This window comes from Egretta garzetta, unplaced genomic scaffold, assembly GCF_000687185.1.
Source record: "Egretta garzetta isolate BGI_Z169 unplaced genomic scaffold, ASM68718v1 scaffold193, whole genome shotgun sequence".
NCBI lineage: Eukaryota > Metazoa > Chordata > Aves > Pelecaniformes > Ardeidae > Egretta > Egretta garzetta.
Window position 1 is genome coordinate 488,522 of NW_009259117.1, and position 14,647 is coordinate 503,168.

A 14,647-nucleotide genomic window follows, 5' to 3' on the forward strand; every position below is an offset into this window, starting at 1 on the left:
GATACATTTCCACAGCAACAGCTCCCCCTCTTTATCCTTCCCCCCAGCATTAGAAGTGGATTTAGCTTAGCAATTACTGGAAATGAGAAATTAAGTATCCAATTATTTTAAGTTATTTTTGTATTACCGTATCTTTTAAGAAGCTATAGGAAGATTACTGAAAGATTATTGTGTTGTAGGTTTTCAGTGGTTGCTGGTGATTTGTTGTGAATAGCACCCTAACAACTTCGAATGGCTGGCATAGTGAAACGCTTCAAGTTTGCCATAGTTTCTGCAAGACTCTTTGCCAATTAGTTGTCTTTTTTAATCTTACCGGTATGCTATGCCACTAAAACATCTGCTTTAAACAGTATTTATCGTTACATTACTGTACTATTTTTATTTTAGATGCTATTATTGCTGCCACTTGAAATTGCAGGTTCTAGATCTGTCTTCATCCTTCTCTCAAAACTTTTGTAAACACTGTTGTCTTTATATAGGGGTCACCTAGCCAATAACATTATTAAGATACTTTTTATTTCCAAATTTACTGCAGAATTTAACTAAAACTGTTAATGGCAGGTTTTCTAGAATCTAAGAACTTCTCTTTTAAATGAGTTGGTATTGTGGAATGAATAGAATAAGCTAAAACTTAAATACATTTTTAAATGTAAAAATCTTACCTGGATAACTTTTGAATTTGAAGTTGTGTGTGTGTTCACTTGTTTGTTTTTTTCTTTTGAGACTTGAGATTTATACTGTGGGCATTTAGCAAGAACTTTGTTCTAATTCTGTTTTGTTGCCTTCTTGCTGGCCTGATTGCTGTCTTTTACTTGTCTTTGAGAAGTAAATTCTTTCTTTCTCTTAGATGTTTCTGCTTTTACGTGTTAACGTGGCAAAACCTTCTCTTTTCCTTTTATTCAAATGTATTCAAATTGTTTCCTGAAGGCCAGATGAAAGCAACAAAATGTTTTTTGTGGAATAACAATATTGGAATATTTACGAACAGGGCAACTCAAAGGATGATGAAGAGAGGGTAAGGTCAGACATATCTGACGTCATAAAAAGTAGAGGCTCTTGGCCTCCCTCTCTCCCTGAGGAGGCTTATTACTATATAAATAAATCAAATTCCTCTTTTCCAGCCCTCTGTGCTACTTAAAGATGCTGACTAAGCTGTTTCAGCACTTTGTTCTCCTGCCATGATCTGGCCCTAGCTGTACTTTCATCCTCTTCAAAAGTATTCTCTCACAGCAGAGAATTTGGCCCTGATGAAATGAGTATGCAGGTTTGTTTTGTTTTTTCTTTTTTTTCTCCATTAAATACTGCCTAGATGTCTGTCTTTATTGAATGAATAAGCTGGCAAGTTATTCCCCGAAGATTTAGTTTTTAAGCCACTAACAACAGACTAGACTCTGTAACATTTAACAAACCACTAGAAATGAGTGCAATACTTCCCAGCAAAGGAAATAATTCAGGAGTGATGTTTTGGGGAATGCTACCATTGGATGCAAGCCTGACATATTTTATGTGAAGTACAGCTTTTTGTGAAGACTTGAACCATGTGTGTACATGGTAATAGATACATCTATCATGTTTCAGTGCTGTTCAGACATGGTATCTTGCCTGGCTTCCAGCTCTCTTGCCCAAAAGTCCAGGGCTTTGATTGGTTCTGTCGTGTCTGCCAGCCCGCTGCTTTGGAGACTCCGGTACGGCCATGTCTGCACTAGACATTGTTGGAATTAGTTTGCCTTGACTGAGTCACTTAATCACTGACAAGCTTTCACACAAAGGGCATACCATGAGAAGGTTTATTATTTAGGACACTTTTAACTCTCTTTTCCATGCTCTACAGTGTAAATAAAGGTGCTGTCATAGGTGTTTAGAGACTCTAGGAAAACCGCGGTAGATTATTCTCATTACGGAACTTGATTTCTTCTAGTCATAAAGCTTTCAGAGTGCTATTTTCCATGATGATATCTCCATAAAGATAATTTTATTTCTGCAAATAGATTTCTCTGTAAATGGGAAATATCAATCCAAACTAACACATAGTGCATATCAACAAAAAAATTGTTTTTGTTTTTTTTTTGTTTTTTTTTTTTTTTTTTCAGAGAGGAAATTGTCATCTTACCTTCACTGTACAGGAGAGTTAGACACAGACAGAATAATAGAATTTGGGTTCTCTGAAATTCAGTTTTGTCCTCTTTTCAAGAGGACACATGATAACTTCCTTGTGTTGGTATATTTTTGGTGTTTATGAAGACCCATTGCAATGGCCAATCTGTATGTTACAATTTGTAGGTGGCCACCATGATAATTTAAGCCTGTAGCCCATAAACAAATAACTGGTGTTGAAATGGAATACAAATTCAGTGCTGGCTATGCTGAGTTAACAGTCTGGATTGACCTGGTCTAATTGTCAAGTAGCTTAGCAGCTTTCAGCCTGCTTTCATTGAGGACCATCTAGCAAAGACGACCACAAATGCGACTCTGCATATGTGTTCTTAATAGGAAGAAGATGCCACGCTTGTAATTTTGCATGATATCTTATTCTGCTGCATTTTGTTACCCTGTGTATAGATTTTTTTTCATTGCGTTGCTACCATCAAAGCTGTTAATCAAATGTGATTTGGATTAAATCTCTTTTCTTTTTTTTAACAGATGATGTCACTAATATTGCTCAGAAATCCCTCCTTGCTTGTGAAAAGGAGAACGTGCCAACAAGAGTAGGAGTTGTGGTGTGGAAAGTCCCAGTAGAAACATACCTAGTGACTTAGCTACTGGTGCTCAGTCTTCACCTCTTTAAGTTAGAATTGAACACAACTGCCTCAGAAGCCTGTGGACAAGAGAAAGGTACTGTCTGTTGCCAGTGTGTTGATTCAGTAGGAAAAGAATAAATCTACAATACAGATACGATGTTATCATTTATTAGAGACCATATCATTTGGAGCTTCAAGTTTGAAATGTTTTTTGTACTGAGATAGACTTTAAACCCAACCAGATTTTGTAGGCAGTAAAATAAACCAAATTTGCACTAAGTTTTTGTCTTTGCTTTAATATGGTTCTCTTTACGTAGCAACTTTCTGTGTTCAGTGAATAAATTTCTTGATGGTATGAACATTTTTGTACTCATGATTTTTGTTTATTAATTTTGTAAGGCATTTCCCCCCCGCCCCAGCTCATGGCATCTATGATGTGAAGTATAGACTGTTGCTCAGTGTCTTATATTTATCATATGCTTGCTAACTTGACCACTGTTTTACTTCAGCAGTACCTGTCACCTTTAATAAAGAAGAAGGGCTTTAATTGCTTTGGTCTCAGTTGGATGCTAAGCTGCTTTGACAGACTTTCCTAACCTTCTGTTGACTTTTATGTGTTTATGGTATGCACAAGTCTGGGTATTCAGAAGGCAGCTATATATGCTATGCATAAAAAACACACCACAATATTTTGGTTGCTTCAAGGGATCAGTAGCAGGAAAAAGTAGCAGTTTCCTCCTATTGGAGAAGTACAGTAAGGATGACAGTTTAACACAATGCCTAATTCCTGGCTTTCTCATCTTGGAGTAGTTCTGCAGTGGAAGTGCAGTAATGATGCAGTTACTCGGATTAGAAATATTAGGAGAACTGAGAAACCCCCATTCTGTGTAACTGTCCTTACTGCAGCAAAATGCCATTGGCCCCTAGAAATTATATTTTTATCTAGAAAGATATTGTGAATATAATCAAGGTTTGTCAGAAAATTGTAATACAGAAAGAAAAGGAAAGCAGCAGTAACCCAGGAAATATCCTTTCTGGGTAGATATTTTGCAGTTCCCGTATTGAAATTGTTGCCTCTGCTGCTCACAAACCTTGCCGTTGTATTGGGTATAGTGCATAGTGAATACTTACTTTTCATTTCTGAATGGAAGGGTATGTATGACTCTTAAGTAAGGCAAGTGCTATGGGAAATGACAGCTGTAGAGTGCATGATCATTACTGAAAAATTCACAAAGAAGGAAAGAGTAAAGTAAAAAATGTAGGGTACAGAACATGCCTTAGGGCCCCTCTGGGTAGGAGCCTTCTATGGCACTCACGTACAGCTAATAGTTCATTAGTATCTTTGATTTTAATGCTTCAGAGAACTTCATTGTAGTGTAGTCCTTATAAAACTATATATTAAAAGTGGAAAAATATTTCTAAAATAATTTGGTGTTCATTAATGTAATTAACTTTTACTATGGAAAATAATTATGGTAACTAAAATTGGTTTGGGGCCAACAGATAAACTAATGTGACCCTAAATTCTCTCTTTTGTAATCGGGAGGGCAGTTCAACATTTACTTCCGACTAGATTTAACTCTTTACAGTAAATGCATGAGGAGCTTCTGTCATAGATGTATCTAAAAAAATCATCCTCATATCTACTTTATAATTACAGAAAGTAGATGATGCTGATTTTGAAAAGAATTAAAATGCTGAACTCTAAAGCCAGCTGTTGAATATTATAACTTGGCTTTCTGCTAAGGTGAATGTATTTTTGATTTTTTAAATCTCAAAGGAATGCTATTCAAAGATATTTTTTTTCCTCCTGTTCTTTAGTTTGTCCTGTACACCCAAACAGTTGAACATAGATTAACAAATCGATTTAGACTTAATGTTTTATTTAGCTGACTCTGCATAATGAAGATGAAATGCTCAAAACACAACAGAGTCTTCAACAACTAATGTGTTTTTGAAAGTAATTTTTGTCATGTGCAAATTATCTGTGAGGAGGTTTCTTATTACTTGGAACTAGCTTATGAAAATCTGAGCAGGGGGATTTCATTCTCCGGATTGCTTATGCAAATTTGCCAAGTGCAACAGGAAAAAAAACCCACCTTCCTATCTGGTCCCTATTTGTCCTATTTGATTAGTCATACTCTTGCGTATCAATGTCTTATTTACTGGGAGGCTGTTTCTGATACCTCCAGACGATCTCCTCAGAATGGTGGTGTGAACACAAACATTCATGCAGGAGCGCTGCTGTTACGTTGCGCAGCTACGTGGGGGCACTTTGCTTTAGAGGAAGACCGGCTGCTTCTGTGAAAAATCAGGATTGCTGCAATGTGTTGGGTATAGGGCCAGGCATATTTTTAAAAATGGCTCTTCTTTGTTTTGCTGACTGATCATGAAATCTGCCAAAATTTATATTTTTCCCCTCTCTCTAAATTGATGGAAATCAAGTTTAGATAAACTTTGGTATTACTCTCATATTTCCATTTTTTTTTCTTAACATGCTTTTAACAATCCATCTGTGCTGACTAATCCTCTGTACAAGTATTACTTATGTTCCCTGCCATGTGATTACAGATCCATTACTCTTCAAACACAGAAAAGGATTACAACATGCTTGTGTCTGCATAGTTTCTTTTACTTGCAGATATAACAAGGTAATTGTGATGGGTTGACCCTGGCTGGACGCCAGGTGCCCACCAAAGCCACTCTGTCACTCCCCTCTTCAACCGGACAGGGGGAGAGCAAAATACACCAAAAGGCTCATGGGTCGAGATAAGGACAGGGAGAGATCATTCACCAATTACCATCACGGGCAAAACAGACTCAACCTGATGAAATTAGTTTAATTTATTAACAATCAAATCAGAGTAGGAGAGGATAAAAACCCTCTGAATCTTAAAACACCTTCCCCCCATCCCTCCCTTCTTCCTGGGCTCAATTCCACTCCCAATTTCTCTACCTCCTCCCCAGCAGAAGCGCAGGGGGACAGGGAATGGGGGTTGGGGTCAGTCCATCACATGCTGTCTCTGCCCTCCTTCCCACGGGGTGCAGTCCCTCAGGAGCAGACGGCTCCAGTGTGGGTCCACGTGGGGGCGTGGGGTCCTCCCTGGGCTGCAGGTGGAGATCTGCTCCCCCGTGGGCCTCCCTGGGCTGCAGGGGCACAGCCTGCCCCACCATGGGCTGCCCCAGGGGCTGAGGGGAATCTCTGCTCCAGCGCCTGGAGCCCCTCCTGCCCTCCTGCTGCACTGGCCTGGGGTCTGCAGGGCTGTTCTCTCTCACATCCTCTCACTTCTCTTCCCTCTCCGGCTGTTGTCTGCAGCAGGTTTTTTTCCTTCTAAAATATGTTATCCCAGAGGCGCTACCACTGTCGCTAATTGACTTGGCCTTGGCCAGCAGTGGACCCAGGGAAAGCTTCTGGTGGCTTCTCACAGAAGCTACCCCTGTAGCCCTCCCACTACCAAAACCTTGCCACGCAAACCCAATACAGTAATACACTTGGGCAGCCGATAGCTGTGCAGCTGCTGGCAGAGTTCCCACACACGTTTTACCACTAGATAAGTCTGAGGCTGGTAATGGTTATGTTGAGATAAGATGGGCAATGTTTCACTTAGTCATCTAAGAGTACTTGTCTATGTCTTGAGTGTTTGCAAGGGGGTTTAAAAAGAAAACTAAACAAACTTTTCCCACACCGTGGAAAGGCCTTTCATATACTAAGCTGTCTGATATTAAGCATAACAGATCTTCAGGCTATTATGAAGCTCCTTGTCTATTCGTAAATGAGTATGAATGGAAAAAGAAGGTATGAACTATGAGAAACCTGTAGCCTACATGGTATGCAATCAGTAAATAGTAGTGAGAGATCGTGAAGTTGGCAGTATTGACAATTCTTGAGGATATACTGTGCTTTTAGTACCTGGTGCTTTTTCTTGGTAAAGAGGCTCTCTCATGGTTATGGTTGTCTTTCTAGCTTTTTGTTTGTTTTTCTCAGCTCTTCCACTCAATTAATTTGTAACTTCAATAGCTCTGAACGATGTATTATGAATATTAAATGGCTTTGATAACATTGTTTGATTATGGCAATATATGCGTGGGGGGGGAAGGTATGTTTTGTGCATCGCATGGTATAAGTGTTGATTTCCAGAATAGTTTGGAAGGACACTAATTATCTCACTACCTGAAACTTATCCTTTCTGAAGGCATCCCATCCTGTGCACATACACACATACTATATTTATACATATTTATTTTAAGTATATTATGACAATCTTTGTGTTGCAAGCAGTCTTAAGCAAAACCATCTTTTAAAATGTACCTTTATGTGTTTCCATATTACAGTCAGCTTGGACAATGACAGTGAATTTCAGGTTGTTACTCAGTAGCTCAATACTGCAGTTCTGTAGTCAAATACTGTAGGGTGGCATCATGTATTATTTTGAGGAAACTGCTTTCTATCTGACTTCCGTTTAATTCATGGAGGCCTTTCTGTGCCTTTCCTGCCTTGTGTGATCCTTTTGCACATCCTGTATTTTACATACAATTTGGAGTCAGTGTGCCTGAAAAATGTTGCAAACTGAAATGCTCCCATCTCCCAGCTGAGTTCACGTTTATTTAGCATGGACTGTGTTCTGTGTTAGTGTCAAAAACTTAACTTCAACACAAACTAGAAAGTCTACCTCAAGTTTGTTTGAAAAGTTACTTCAGATGCGAACATGTTTGGTAGAATCGCATTTATTAACATTTCATTTTCAAAAACGTATTAGTAGCTTTTGTGTGTGTTGGCTATAGCAGGAAACAGAAATTAGGAAAGCAAAATATGGGGACAAACTAATGTCTCGTAGGACCATATGTGTGAGTATAGAAGCTGAATTGAATAAAACAGAGCATCAGCCCAGCAATGCTAGTTAGCAAACACAACCCACCACAATGAAGGAAAAAAACCCCTTTTCCAGTGAATACAGCTTTCTGGGTCTGGATGGAGCTGAGTAGCAGAAATACGCTTCATGACTGCAGAATTGTCCAACAGAGTTCTGATTTGTGTTGAAAAATCGCTTGCTCATCAAAGATGTTAGTTTGAAGATGCGCTATTAGCGTAGGGTACTGGATGGTGTAATTTTCAGGTATTCTCATAAGTTCTGTTTTATTCACTTTCTGTAAGTATTTTGATCTTGAAGAAATACATGTTTTCAGCTATGAAGTCTGAAACTTATTTCACTGATTGAATCTCTGTGATTCTCTGTACCTGAAGTATTTTTGATGTTGAGCCACACTGTTCAGAGAATATGTCCAGACTAACAAACAGATGTATTAAGCATTTATTGTCTGGAAAAAATATCAGATTATCAAACCCAGAAGTTTTACTGGCTATTGAAAATCTGTCACATGTTTATCATTACAGTGCCCTTCCCCGGACTGTATTGGTTCATGATCCAGGAAGAATTCTCTCTGCACTTCAGGAAAGGGGGATAAGAGAAGCTGACAATTTAAGTTTTTTAAAGAGTGTGACAGACTGATATGTCTGAGAGGGATTCCTATGCAGACAGAATGATGGATTTTGTAGGTGTGCTCTGGAGTCAGGACTATCAGGGATGCAAATCTGTATTTAGTCCTGAAGATGACCAAGATGGAAAACGTTGGGGGGTGGAGAGGATCAGAATTAAGTAAATCGTTTGAATAGGAGAAAAGTTTAAATTTGATTAGTTGGCAACCCCTGAACACAGTGCTGTGCAGGCTTGATAAGTGTCTTTGCCACAGCCCTGCTAGCCTGTGCGCTGATCCTTGCTGGTAAAACCAAAGTAAAAGTTTTGGGGAAGGAAATAAATTCTGGTTGACTTGTGTGACATCTATCTTAAAATTAAGAAATGCAAAGGGGAACCAGGTGAGGGAATATACTGACGTGTAAATGACAAGTGTCCGATCTGTAGCAGTTGCTGTTGCTTCATCGAGGAGCTTGTGTTTCTTTATTGAGGAGATACTTTATTGCCTTCTGGTTGTTTCAGACAAGAGGTAGAAAGGGATGCAAAAGAATTTGAGTATTTCACTGTTCTTCTGAGACTTACCCTGGTATTGTTTTGCCTTTGGGATCAGTTGCACTTTATTCCGTCTGTTCAAAAGTGTTGGTTTAATATTTCTGTGCTTTTCAGGAAACTGTGGAAAACTGACTTCCCGTCTTTCTCAAGTACAAGAACTTGTCTGGCACTGCTTGCAAGAGTGCCGTTGTAACAATTTCCTGCACAAGCATAATTTTGTATTTCCCCTGCCTTACATGTAGTGATCTATGTATGAATGAATTTTTAAAGTTAATAAAAGTCAATGAAAGACAGGGAGCAGGGAAAGCTAGTGGGGAGCAGTTTCCAGGTATTCTGGATGTTATTACAACCCCAAAAAAAGAGAAAATCGGTAGTGGAAAGGAGGTGGAGAGTATTTGGGAGTTTTGATTAACTTCCAACAATCAAACTAAGATTTAAAAGTGGATCCACTAGTCAGAAAAGTGAAAGGAAACCCACTACCTGGCTGTTTACTGGTGAAGACCTGTATATCTCAGAGATAACATCTAGTAACTTCCTATCTTTAATCCCTTACAACATTTGGGAAGTGTTAGTGAAGGTCTTTATGATTTGATGTTTCCAGGTTTTTACTGCTAAAAACCCAATAATGGTTGTACTGTAGCCATTTGAGTTGATATTCCGGGGCTGGGGGGCCGGGGGCAGAGGCAGAGGGGAAGAACATGGTCACACTTAAGAGCTCCTGGTTTTCACATTGTTCACTGAAGCAGGCGGCATTTCAGCATTGTCCCCCTCCTGTACAAGGACAGTATATGCAGGTAACAGCTAAGTCCTCATTTCTGTGTAACTTTCAGCTTTCATCTTACCCTTATTTTTTTTCTTCCTGTTCTGATGTTCTTCTCTTTCCTTTCTTCTGCCTGTGAGAACTGGTGGCTGTGAGGAGTAAGCTGGGACAGACTCCTCAGGGTGCTGGGCGGTAGCAGACAAACAGCAGATATGACTCTTATTTAGGCTAGTGATAACATATGGGCTACATAATTGAGAAGATTAGTTCTCTTCTTTTATTAGAGCCTTCTTAAGCAGGCTCCGTTCTGCTAGTTCATTCCTGAGGACATATTCCACCTCCCCCCACCTTTTCCTACTTTAGAAACAGCTAGCTAAAGTTTTGCTAATATAGCTTTGCTGTTCAAGAGGTGAAAAATTGTGCTGTTACTGCCACGGCTGTGCTAACCTTAACCTTAGAGCAAAATCGTATTCAGAGATTCACCTAAAGTTTAGGGAGATGACATGTCATGTGGAAATAATAGTTCTTTTGGCAATACCTATTTCCATATTTTTCCACTGAGTCTTCATTAAGACTAAGCGTACCTGTAAAGCCACTGCCACCAGCCTAACATTTGAGGTTTCCCTCTGCCACCTCTGTTAGGGGATGAGGTGGGGAGAGGGACGGAACTGAATAATAAGGTCAATCCGTAGCAGAAATTACATAAATATATTTTTACACAACTGGACGCAAAGTTAAGATTGCTGCCAGATCCTATTTACATTTATCTGGATAACAGTATTTTCTGCAAGTCTTCATGGCCACCACATTCAACTCTAAGCATCTTCAGAAAACACATTTATACTTCTGGTGGCTGACTTGCCAAAAACCTTTCCAACAAGCCTGGCATGGTTTGAATCAAATTTTCTGGCAATTACCAGAAGGATGTTTCATTGGTAGTCTTCTCACGGTGGTAAAGTGGTTTTAGTTTTGGATACTGGAGGATGGTTACACAAAGAATGTCTTTAGTTCACAAAGTTTCTCCTCTGTGCTTTTCTTGTGCTTTGTTGTGCTTGTCTCTGTCCTATTTAAGCTGAGCAAGACATGAAAGTGTGTCTCCAGGCTCTTGCTGTGGTAGTATCTAGCTGTGCATTTTACTGGCTGTAGTTCTAAGCCGCTGCACTGCTCCCTTACAGAACTGAAAGACTTGAGAGTAGAAAAAAGCTATTGTCTGGCTGGAATATCCAGCTTAAATATTTTATCCCAGGTGATCCAGTTCCGTCAGCCTGTACTGCAGAACCAGAAGGACTCTGCTCACCCCAATGCACATTCACTCAAATATCAATACTTGAAATGCCAGCATTACCTGGCTGATTAGCAGAGCACTGCTGTGAAAAAGTTAACAGATCTTGTGAGGGAATTGCAGGTTTGTGGGACACTAAACTTGATGGTTCCTGCCAGCTAACAATCATCAATTCTTGCTGGGTTCTCATAAGCCCCATTTCTCATAATCCCTATTCAGTGTCTCATGTTTTAATATCGGCCTCAGGATATCTTTCTGAGGTAGGCAAGTGTAATGCTGATATTACTGAGAGATTAAGTGATGTGTTAAAGGTCATACTAGGAATCTGTGACAGAACTGTAAATGGAACCAAAATCCATCAAGCCTTAGCTTGGTGTGTTACCCATAAAATATTATTATTATCGTTATTATCATCATCATCATCCTAATCAATGTATTTATTTATTATTATCTTGTTAGTTTTGTAATTAGATTTGGATGTGGGCTGTCTTACTTCAAGAACATTGAAGTTGAGCAGGGGTCCTTCAGTCAAGTGTAAATTTGAGGTCCGAAATTCCTGAAGGCAGGTAGATACTTTTTCAAGATTCTGTGACTCTTCAAAATTGAAGCAACAACACTGCCAGGTCTGTAGCGTATATATTTATTTTGATCTCAGGAATCAAGGAATTTGACTTTAAAAGTGGAGCTTGATGGCATCTTTGGAAAAAATAAAGCATGTTCTTTTATCAGTCTTCTTTGTTACTGGAATAGGCCAACATCTTCATTTTGGCTAAGAGCCCTGATTTTAATGAGAAGATTTGTCAAAGTTGAGCTGCCCCTTAGTAGGTAAGGAAGTTTTGTCATTAACCTGCTCGGGGTTATAACTGTCTTTATTGTGCTGGCTGATAATGCTGGTGCTGTTCTGCACATAGCTCTGTAATTCTGTTGTGGTGGAGCACCAAGGTGGGAATGTGGCCTGGCTGGCACAATCCAAGGCAGCCTGCAGGTTCGGTAAGGGTGATTAATTGCACACAGTAATTCTTGAAATCAGAGATAGTGAAATCAAATCATTGCCATCTCTGTTTGCTTCACTGTTCAGCTGGTCACTAGATCACATCCAGATACGCCTTTTCTCATCCTTGCACTTCATCTCTCAAGTCTATCCTACTGATTTGCAAAATGATGAAGTATCCAACATTTGGTAAAGTGTTAGACTACCCCAGTTTTTCTCCCACTGAGGTTCCACCTCTCTCTTGAGTCATCGAATTGGGAATCTGAACCTCTCTCCCCAAGCCTGTAAGTTGTTTTGCACATTTCCTACACAGCTGTTGTCCCTGTTTGGTTTTTTTTTCATTTTTTTCAGTTTCAGGTTTTAACTATTCTAACCTTTTACAATAAAAATACTGATGATTTAAGAAAACCAAGCAAACAAAAAAACCCCCAACAAAACCCAAAGATATCAGATAAATAACAACAAAAGCAGTCCAGTGTGATCCAAAAGCCTAAATTTGGCAGGATGATTAATCTGTGGAGTGTCAGTGACAGTGAATAAAGATACTAGAATCTGCCTCTCTATTTGCCATTTCTCTAGCCCTAACTGGGAAATGCTAGATCTTGTCCTTTCCTCCTGCTCCTGTTTTTGCTCTTCAGTGTTCCCTTTGCTTCAAAGGGAGGGCTGCTCCTCGGTGAAAGCCCAGGGACCTCCCTGCATCACACCCAGGGTACAGTCGGAAGGGTGGGAGGCATCACACCCGGGGTACAATCGGAAGGGTGGGAGGCTGGACGTAGGCATCATGTCAGGTCTCCTGTATTTGCTCAAAAGAAAGGAATTGGCACAGAGATGAGCAGAACAGCCCTGCCTGGAGCTGCCTCTCTGGGCTGCAGTTAACCCAGCACCCTAAAAGGCTCAGACTCTGTGACAGAGCTGAGTTTGAAAGGTTGTGTGGGGGGGTTGTTTTGTTATGTTTAGTTGCATTTGAACTTTGCCTTTTTGTGCTACTGTCTTTTTTGATTTTATATGTGCCACGGGACTTGCTGTTTGTAGCAGTTTGTCTTTTAATATGGTTAGTAGGGTGATTAAACCACAAAACAGTGCTACAAGTGAAAATGGCTAAATATTAATAAAAATGATCATTCACTGAAGCCAATGAATATTTTTTATTTACTTTAAAGGCCTGGTATCAAGCTCATAACTTTCTGAGAAGGGATTCAGGTCAAACTTTTAGTAACTCCTAGTATAGTCAAGTGTTGTGTAGTGCAGAAAGGGCGTTGCAGAGTGTATCGGCGCAGGGTCTTGGAAGGGGCCAGCAGAGCTGGGTTGGGGGGGGCAGTACATGGCAACAGCAGTTTGCAGGAGATCTGGTTCAGTTCCTCTCCTAGGGGGACTGTAGAGGAGCCAGCGCTTTCCACCACTTTTCTGCACGAAGGCCATGTAATGTTGTATTGTAAGGCAGCTGTGCTGCTCACTGGGCACTACACAGATGTCTCCAAACAAGCTGTGGTGCTGTGCAGACACATTTCTGGTGCATATTTGCCTCTGCTTTTTGTTCCCATCCCATTATGTAAATTTGTTCTTTTGAGTGTTCTCTGCTGTTCTGATACCTTTCAGCTGATGAGCTGTACTGATTTGAGGAGATTATCAATGTCAGGGTATGGGACAGGGGTCTCATTTCTCAGGTTAGTATTTTTGCACCCAAAAGGTTGCGTTTCTATTGTTGCTTGGCAGTGGAATGGCAGTGACAGTTGTAGTCATACTAAATTATCCATTCAAAGTTACATTTTTGAACTGGTCGTTCATTTGCCCTCAAAAATAAGCTGTAAAATCAGAGACCTGTTGTTCCTTTAAATCCTTTTCCATGACGTACCTATTCTGCGGCTGCTGTTCTAAATGGCTTGCAAGGATTACTGAGGGTACTGTCCCTTCTGTAAATAGCTTCAGCACAGATTTTGAGAAAATTATGTACATAATAAGTTCAAATTAATCTGGGTGACTAAATGCATATGTGATTCATTCCTTTCACCCTGCCTTGTCCTCTTCAGCTCTTTTTCAGTTCCCTTTTACTGGTGATAATTTCTTTTAAGTTAAGAGCAAGCTTTTATTTTTTGGATGGGCTGCATATTATGTCCTTTGACTGGAATGAGGCCATTAATGTACTGGATGCTATCCAATGTCCTGCAGTAGTTACGGGGTTGTCAGTAGTAAGTAGGTAGACATAAGTTTGAGTGCATGCATAGGGTTTAAATGAGTTTGATATACTTTTTTTTGGTGGTATGCAGTGACTTGGAAACATATTTTAGTTGCATGTTTTTGTGTTTTAACAGATGCACACATGTTACAGGTGAAATTCATTCTGAAACTTGGCAAACTCTAGTTCTGTTAACTGCTCTGTAGGACCTGGAAAGCAGCAGTTTGTGACGGTGTGTTAAAAAATGGATACTGATTCCTGGGGGCAATGGGAATTTACTGAAAGACGATGGAGATACAGAATCTCAGCAGATCACCTTTCCTGGGGTGCCACTGAAAAAAATAATGGAAGCATTTACTACCCTTGACAGGAGAGCTGACTGATTTACAGATACTGTGCTCATCTGCAGGGTATCACCGGTTATGGAACCTCCTGAGTGAGGTGCTGTAAAAGCCTAACTCATGCTACACTGGAATCTCTGCCAAGCAAGGAAGTTACCTCTGTTCAACTTGGCTCAACAGGATTACGTTACTATGAGCTCTTTTGGCAAAACAATGAAAAATGCTTAGAGTTTCTTGGTGAATCTGCAAAAATGAATGTGGGGCTGTTCGTTAACAATAAAGATGTTTTTGGTTTTATCCACCAAAAAAATCACAAATGGCACTTACAAAAGTGTTCCA

General features: G+C 39.8%; 1 protein-coding gene across 4 annotated transcripts in view; it reads left to right on the forward strand.

Annotated features, from left to right (window-relative positions):
• The first annotated feature begins 6,355 nt into the window (after positions 1–6,355).
• Positions 6,356–14,647, forward strand: part of JAKMIP1 (janus kinase and microtubule interacting protein 1) — a 105,504-nt gene continuing 97,212 nt past the window's right edge. For 2 of the 4 annotated variants that reach the window (XM_035891109.1, XM_035891117.1), the window contains exon 1: positions 6,356–6,534. The gene's annotated coding sequence lies outside the window, so the exon portion shown is untranslated. Of the gene's footprint in view, positions 6,567–9,456; positions 9,556–14,647 lie in introns of those variants that run through there. The other 2 variants (XM_035891111.1, XM_035891110.1) reach the window with 2 other exon arrangements.